This window comes from Thamnophis sirtalis, unplaced genomic scaffold, assembly GCF_051295495.1.
Source record: "Thamnophis sirtalis isolate CommonGarterSnake01/CBP01778 unplaced genomic scaffold, rThaSir2_p1.2 scaffold_1, whole genome shotgun sequence".
Classification (NCBI taxonomy): Eukaryota; Metazoa; Chordata; class Lepidosauria; order Squamata; family Natricidae; genus Thamnophis; species Thamnophis sirtalis.
The window spans coordinates 71,162,141-71,169,740 of NW_028261381.1; positions in this window are offsets into that span (position 1 = coordinate 71,162,141).

Sequence of the window (7,600 nt, forward strand, 5' to 3'; positions counted from 1 at the left end):
GGGCTTGCCCGGCAGAGGCAGGCTGCCCTCTTCTTCCTCAACAACATTTCCTTGGATGGGCGGCCGCCGCCACCGGGCAAGCCTGCTTCGCCGGCCCCGGGAGAGCCTCAGCCGCCGCCGCCGCCTGCCCTGCCTCTTCCTCCGGGGGAGGCTCCGGCGGCGGAGGCCATCCATCCAAGGAGATGTTGTTGAGGAAGAAGAGGGCAGCCTGCCTCCGCCGGGCAAGCCCGCTTCGCTGGCCCGGGAGAGCCTCAGCCGCCGCCGCTGCCGCGTCCTCCTCTGCTTCCTGCTGCCCCCCACGGCTGAGCTGGACCCTTCCCGCGGGTTGCTGCTGCTGGGCAGCCCGCTTTGCCCCATGCCCGCTGCCGCTGTCAGCTGGAGGAGGAGGGCTACCTTTGGAGGCAAAGAACGAAGCATGTAGAACGCCCTTCTGTCACCGCGCTGTTGTCGCGGCGGTAGGGTTGTTTTTTCTTAGCGCTTCAGACGCCGCGGATTTGCCTCCGCACTTATGTAGGCGCGGATAAGGGCATCGCGGTTTTGTGGTGGAACCGAATATTTTTTTAAATCTGATTTCCTAGAGCCCTGATCAATAATTATTATGTTACATCTTATTAACTATATTAAACTTTATTTATGGCTCTAATCCTACTCATATTCCCTTCTGATCTATAGGAACTTAAATGCAGTTTTCAACTTCCCACAAAAGTTTGCTCACTCTTGCTCTAGGGGAAAAGTAGGAAACCAGACTTGGTGCCAATTCTAAATTCAACTGTGTGATGTCAGAGGCAGGGCTTATGAGGAATGAGACCAGTTAATACTGTCTTTACATTATCCATGCACTTTCATCAGAGATCAGGCAAGCAAACATCATCCTCCAAAGTTGCCACATTCACTGAGAAAAATTATTTTCTTTATGCATCAAGCCAGCATAGAAAGCAGTATTCTCTCTATTTGATACAGACATGAAAAAGAAAGTCTGTCAGATATCTCTTCTTTTCCTAAGGGTTAGAATTATATAATTGCTGAACCAGAACCACATTGTTGACAGTTGTGAATTTCATGCTGCTATAGGCCCCTTAGTATATATTTTATTATTTATTTTATTTATATCCCACCTATTACTATTTTTACAAATAACTCAAGGCAGCAAACATATCTAGCGATTTCCTCATCCTATTTTTTCACAACCACCAGCCTGTGAGGTGAGCTGGGCTGAGAGAGAGTGACCGACTCAAGGTCACCCAGCTGACTTTCAGGGCTAAGGCAGGACTTGAACTCATGGTTTCCTGCTTTCTAGCCTGGTGCCTTAAACAGTAGGCCAACCTGGCCCTAGATTTCTTATCTAAACACAAATGGTGTCTCACTTCAAATTAACAAAGATTTTTTCCCCAAACTTTGCTCTGCCACCAAAGATGGGGTTAGGTGGGGATTTTTATTTTCATCAACAAAATGCAGCTTTAAGTCACCAATGATTTTCCCAATATTTCCCCTCAATATGAACTGTTGTGTTGGTTTAACTCATAACAAGGCAATTCTATGGGACCAAGTTTGGTGCCATAATTAAAATACCAGATTACAAAACTGAGAAGCCATGAGTTCTAGTTCCACAAAAACAGCTGGATGACCATGGCATAGACAAACCACTCTCTCTCAGCCCTAGGGAACAGGCAGTGCAGAGGTCCTTCTGAAGATTGCAGGAGCTTCTTCAGGCAGTCCCCAGGAGTCAAAAACTGACTCCAAGGCACATGTGTGGGCGCACACACTCAAACACATATTCTGCATGACAAAATCAAATTACAGGTAGTCCTCAACCACAACCGAGTCCAAAATTTGTTGTTAAGTGAAACATTTAACTGAGTTTTGCCCCCTTTTACAACCTTTCTTGCCTCAGTTGTTAAGTGAATCACTGCAGTTGTCAAATTAATAACCCAGTTGTTAAGTGAATCTGGCTTCCCCATTGACTTTGCCTGTCAGATATTTGCAAAAGTGGACCACACGACTCCGGGACACTGCAACCATCATAACTATGAGTCAGTTGCCAAATGTCAGAATTCCGATTACGTGATCACGGGGGTGTGCGTGCAACTGTTGTGTGAGAAATTGTGGTAAGTCACTTTTTTCAGTGCTGTTGCAACTTTGAACAGTCACTGTATGAACTATTGTAAGTCGAGGATTACTTGTTGTTCAAGTGGGCAAGTCCCGGTGTAACTGGTGGCAAATAGGTAAGTATTGTACTGTATATTGTGGTAATTTACTACTACTTATAAATAGAGCACTATTTTGCAGCCAAGGCCACCCTCGATTTAGAGCAGTGTTTTTCAACCTTTTTTGTGCAAAGGCACACTTTTTTCATGAAAAAAATCACGAGGCACACCACCATTAGAAAATGTTAAAAAAAAATTAACTCTGTGCCTATATTGACTATATATAAAGTAATTTTCCCACGGCACACCTTACACTATGTCACGGCACACTAGTGTGCCGCGGCACAGTGGTTGAAAAACACTGATTTAGAGAGAAGGCGAAGTAGAGATCTTGAAGACTAGGAAGAAATGAGGAGGATGAGACAGAGAAGCAGCCTAGTGTGTAAAAAGAGGAGGGGGGAAATGAGAGGGGGCTTCCCATCTTTTCCAGCTGCGTTCACCTTAAAGGAGTAGAGGAGGGCGAACAAGCCAAGACAACAGCAATTGCAGCTGGTAAAACTGAACAGCGACCAGACCACATAATCCCTGACCGCAGGACTAGACGTGGCCTTGGCGTATTGATAGGTACTGGTGGGGCGCATGGCTACGTCGTCCGGATGAGGCTCCATGGCTAAACAGTTCCTCCGCTCACCAACGGCGACCAACTCCGAAAAGAGAGGGCGTGAGCGCAGGCGACCTCGCGGAGACGGCGCCAAACGGTATAGCTCTCGGCCTCCGCTGATTGGACGGGAAGTGCGTCCCTGTGGCTCGCGCCTCCGTGCGGTGCGAAAATGGCCAGGAGAGTCGAGGTGTTGCAAGGGCTTTCCTTGCCGGGGCGGGGAGTTAATTCTGTCCTTTGCGCAGCGAATTTTAGGGTTGGTTTTGCTCTTGGTACCGCGGTGTCGGCCTTGCCTAACTCTTAAAAGCCGTTTTAAAAATTATCTAGAGAGCTACTTTTAGTAAACAAGCGAAAGGTCGGCCCTGATGGTCGTTAACTCCGTCCACTCTTGGATTAACCTTTTTTTCTTTTTAAAAAAAAGTGCTTCTCGAAATGTAGAAGAAAGGGTTGCAAAGATAGAAATAAACTTATTGTTTCATTTCCTCTCTGCTGTTTTTGGTTTTAAGCCAGAATTCCACCTCCAAAGAAAGGGGGTGGGTGGAATCAGGAATCTGATAAGGTTTATTACATTTTGGTAACTTCATTGGATGTTTTTCAAACAGGAGATTCCAGCTCAGCTTTAAAGCTGTTCTGGCACATTTATAATGAAACAGTCTGATTTCATTGTGAGTCAATGAAACTTTCCCCATTTTTACAACCCTAACTTGTTCCCCAAACTGGTTTTGTTTTTATTGTCCAATACACTAAATATTTCCTTCTTGCATTAGAGGGTTCAGCTTGAAAGTCTCTAGCTGACTAGGAAATCTATTATTTCACAGAAAGTTGTTTTGGAAGTCCTGGTTTTTCCTACAGTGACTAAATTTAGCTTTCGAGTCCCCAATTGATAGTGTGGCAGTATTTACATCGATATTGGGATATGTGCAGCAGTTTTGCAATGCTTTGGATTGAAGAAGTCAATATTACATTTTCTTTTTCTCATGCACTGGAAGGATATGAGTTTTGGCAGTGAGAGTTCTGAGAATTTACCAGTAGCTTGATTCCATTCCCAGCATAAAGTTTGTTAGAACTGCACCATGAGTTTAAAACATTAAACGAAAATGAATGGGATGTAGACACTTGAAAGCTCAACCCAGAAGCAGAAGTTCATAAATGGAACTTTGGCTGCAGAAATAAATATAGTGCATTCCATTAAATCTTAAGAGTTCTCATTGTTCAAAGCTACACTTGTTCTTTGTATCTGAGAAAGCAAATAGACTGCTATGTGAACTTATGATAATGTCCTGTAGAATGCTTTTGATTGAGACTGTCAGTCTCAAGAGGCTAGAAAATACGTTCCTTTATTTTTGAGGTTTTTTTAAATTAAACAGAAATTGCACTGGCAGCAGCTGTACAAGCTGATCTCCAACTTCCTGTCATTGCATTCCTTCAAGAGAGTTTCCATAACACCAGCCTAGAAAATAAAAGAGGGCAAAAGTTGTCATTTGGTATGCCTTGAAAACTGAAAAGATTTTTAATATATTTTCTGTGACACTAGATATCCAATGAATTATGGATATCTTCAGATACTTGCAAGGCTACCAAGCCAGCTACATGTGGAGTTTTTACTTTGTTAAAAAGAAATGGAATGATTTAGAGGATTTAATTACTTACCACCTTATTTTGCAGTGACAAGTTATTGCATCTGAGAACAGATATCAGTTTTGTTGTGCTGAATAAGCATGCCTTGGATTTGATAAATGTGTATTTTTAAATACTCAAGAATTGATTGATGATTACACCAAATCTGAGAATTACCATTTTTTTCATAGATGATGGGGTTTGGATTATGTCCATTTGAAAACATGAAATGGTCTTAGATATAGCAATTAAGAATCTGGTACTGTATTTGGCTTCGCCCTCGGGTATCAGAGCTTTTACTATGCTTAATAGCAGACCATAGCAATAGATATCTCCTTAGATTGTTCTTTTAGTTGCCTTTTAATACTAAAATAATCATATTCCTTGAAATCAAAGCTTCCTTTGATGTAGTTGATTAGGGTTCTATACTTGACCCATGCAATTTGTTTTGCTGTAATTGATTCATATCTATACAATCACAAAGCATGTGATACTTTTTCTCTTTTATTTTGAATTTATTCCATATATTATCTCATGCTGATGTCAATCCATCTTGTTTTAGGTCTCTTTCATGGACACTTTTTATCAAGTGAGATATATACATATACATGTACATGTACACACACACACACAAAAGGTAAAGTTTCCTCTCGCACATATGTGCTAGTTGTTCCCGACTCTAGGGAATGCTCATCTCCGTTTCAAAGCCGAAGAGCCAGCATTGCCTGAAGATGTCTCCATGATCATGTGGCCGGCATGACTAAATGCCAAAGGCACATGGAACACTTACCTTCCCACCAAAGATGGTTAGTATTTTTCTACTTGCACTTTTACTTGCTTTCAAACTGCTAGGTTGGCAGAAGCTGGGACAAGTAACGGGAGATCACTCCATTACGCGATGCTAGGGATTCAAACAACCGAACTGCCAACCTTTTTGATCGACAAGCTCAGCGTCTTAGCCGCTGAGCTACCGTGTGTCCCTCCATAATATATATATATTGTTATAGTCGAAGTTAAGAGAATGCAGATTTGTTTTTCATATCCACAATGGCCACAATTGTTAGAGAAAATTCTGCTTTTGTTGTATGTCTTTGTAGCCGAATGAGACAGAAATTCTGTCCAATTACTTGTTTCATAATGTAGATAATGTCAACATGTTTTACTAATCCTCCTTGTTTGAAAAATATGTCATAATATTGTAAATTATTTTTTCCTTACAATAACACATTGAAAGGGTGGGCCAAGAGGGAGTAATTGGTCTACAAGCAGCCTGGAGGGCGGGGAGTTTCCATAGTTCAGGAGAGATTTGAAACTGGGTCTTTTAAGAAACCCAGGGTCTCCTTTTAGCTAGAGGAGTTGTTGAATTACCAAAATCCAAATAACATATCCAGAAGATATGTGGCTATATTCCTACACCACATTAGCCCATGATTAATTAAATTAGCCATGGTTTATTGAATCAACCAATTGCCTGGGTCTACATCAGATTTGATGCATAAATTAATCTTACTGGCTGGATCTGCATAAGATACTGATCCATAAATAGTCACAGTTGGTTTAGGGTTCTGTTTGAACCCAGATAATGGCATCAAATGCTCTTGAGAGATCCAGAAGAATTAACTCTCTCCTCCTCAAATGAAAATAAAAGTGAATTATTTTGATTTCTTGTTGTCTCCTGATTTGGAAAGGATAAACTGGAATGGATCTGATTCTAGCCTCTTTTTTCTTCTCACAGATTTGGTGGGCAAGTAAGAGATCATTTGATACAAGAAAGGTTGCAGCAAACTTTGGATGTTCAGAAAATTATAGTATGTATAGCTTCCAAGTAGATGTGGAAAACAACACTTTTATAGTAAGTACAGGGTACTTATTTGTCCTTACCATCAGGGCTCACAATAACCCTTTATCTGCCAATATCATAGAAAAGTTGATTCCATGTGATGTGTTTTCCTGAAACATTCTCTGGATCATATTTACAATATTGCAAAGTGATAGTATTGCATTGGCTGAGTTTTCATCAGGTTGAGACAACACTAATTATGTCTTGCGTTTTAGTGAGATAGTATATTCTGACAGTGAAATTATCCCAACTCATAAACATTATACGTTATAAATAATGCAAAGCAAAAGAACAATAAGAGAAGAGATTGAAAGTTCATAATTCAAAGGGAACTCAGAAGCCATTGTGAAAGAATCTTGTCCCCAATTGTGAAGAAATAGCCTATACTAGCAATCATACATCCTGTCTTGCATCATGTAATTCACATATTTTTTCCTGCAGAAGAGACCTTCCTTGGCTGAGAATCTAATTAAAGTTTAACTTTTGGTAACTATGGTACACAATATCATATATATCAGCTGCCAACTGATGACTGTCAAATACTGGGAAAAAGAAGACTGGTAAACAGCTTTAAAATTTAGTACTACTTCCCTTCCAATGCTAATTGCTTAATATTGCTTTTTTTCTTCATTAGTCAGCCATTATATTTCATGTGAAAACTTGTTTAATGTAATCCAGGCTTGGGATAAATAATCAGATGTTTTCAGTTGAAGTACAGTATGTGCTTGAGTTTCCTTTTAGTACATGATGAAATCCAACAGTTCTTTTAATAAGAAATTGTTTTACTACTAGTAAGGGTGGTTCTTTACCTATGTTGGTTGAAAATGGAAAAGGGAGGTTGGAAAGATATTGAGTAAATCAAGACTGTTCAAATTATAGACGAATGTAGTTTGGCCCTGAGGCTAAAATCTAGCCAAATTTATACAGCACACTAATATATAAACTAATGATACATACTGGGTTTGTACAACACTCAAGTCTGAAATACGGCTGGATATTTTGTAGTCCAGGGAATTCATTAGAACATGCAGCACAAATATAACCATGTTAGTTACAGAAGTCAATTTGTCAATTGTACTAGGTTCAAAAATGTTTATGCAGATTGATTATATCTGAGCAAGTCTGTTCTTGTTGCTTTTAATGGGACTTAGGAGTAACGTTGAAATAATTGATTCCAAACATTTTAAAATTTGGAAGTGCAATCTTGTTTCAGTCTACTGTGATCTGTGATTTGCTATCCCTCCTCAATTTTTCTCAAGGTTTATGAAAATTAGATATTTCTGTTCAAGCCAAGAGATTGTAGGAAGTTATCACCCAGCCCTCTCCCAGAAAAATGAAATA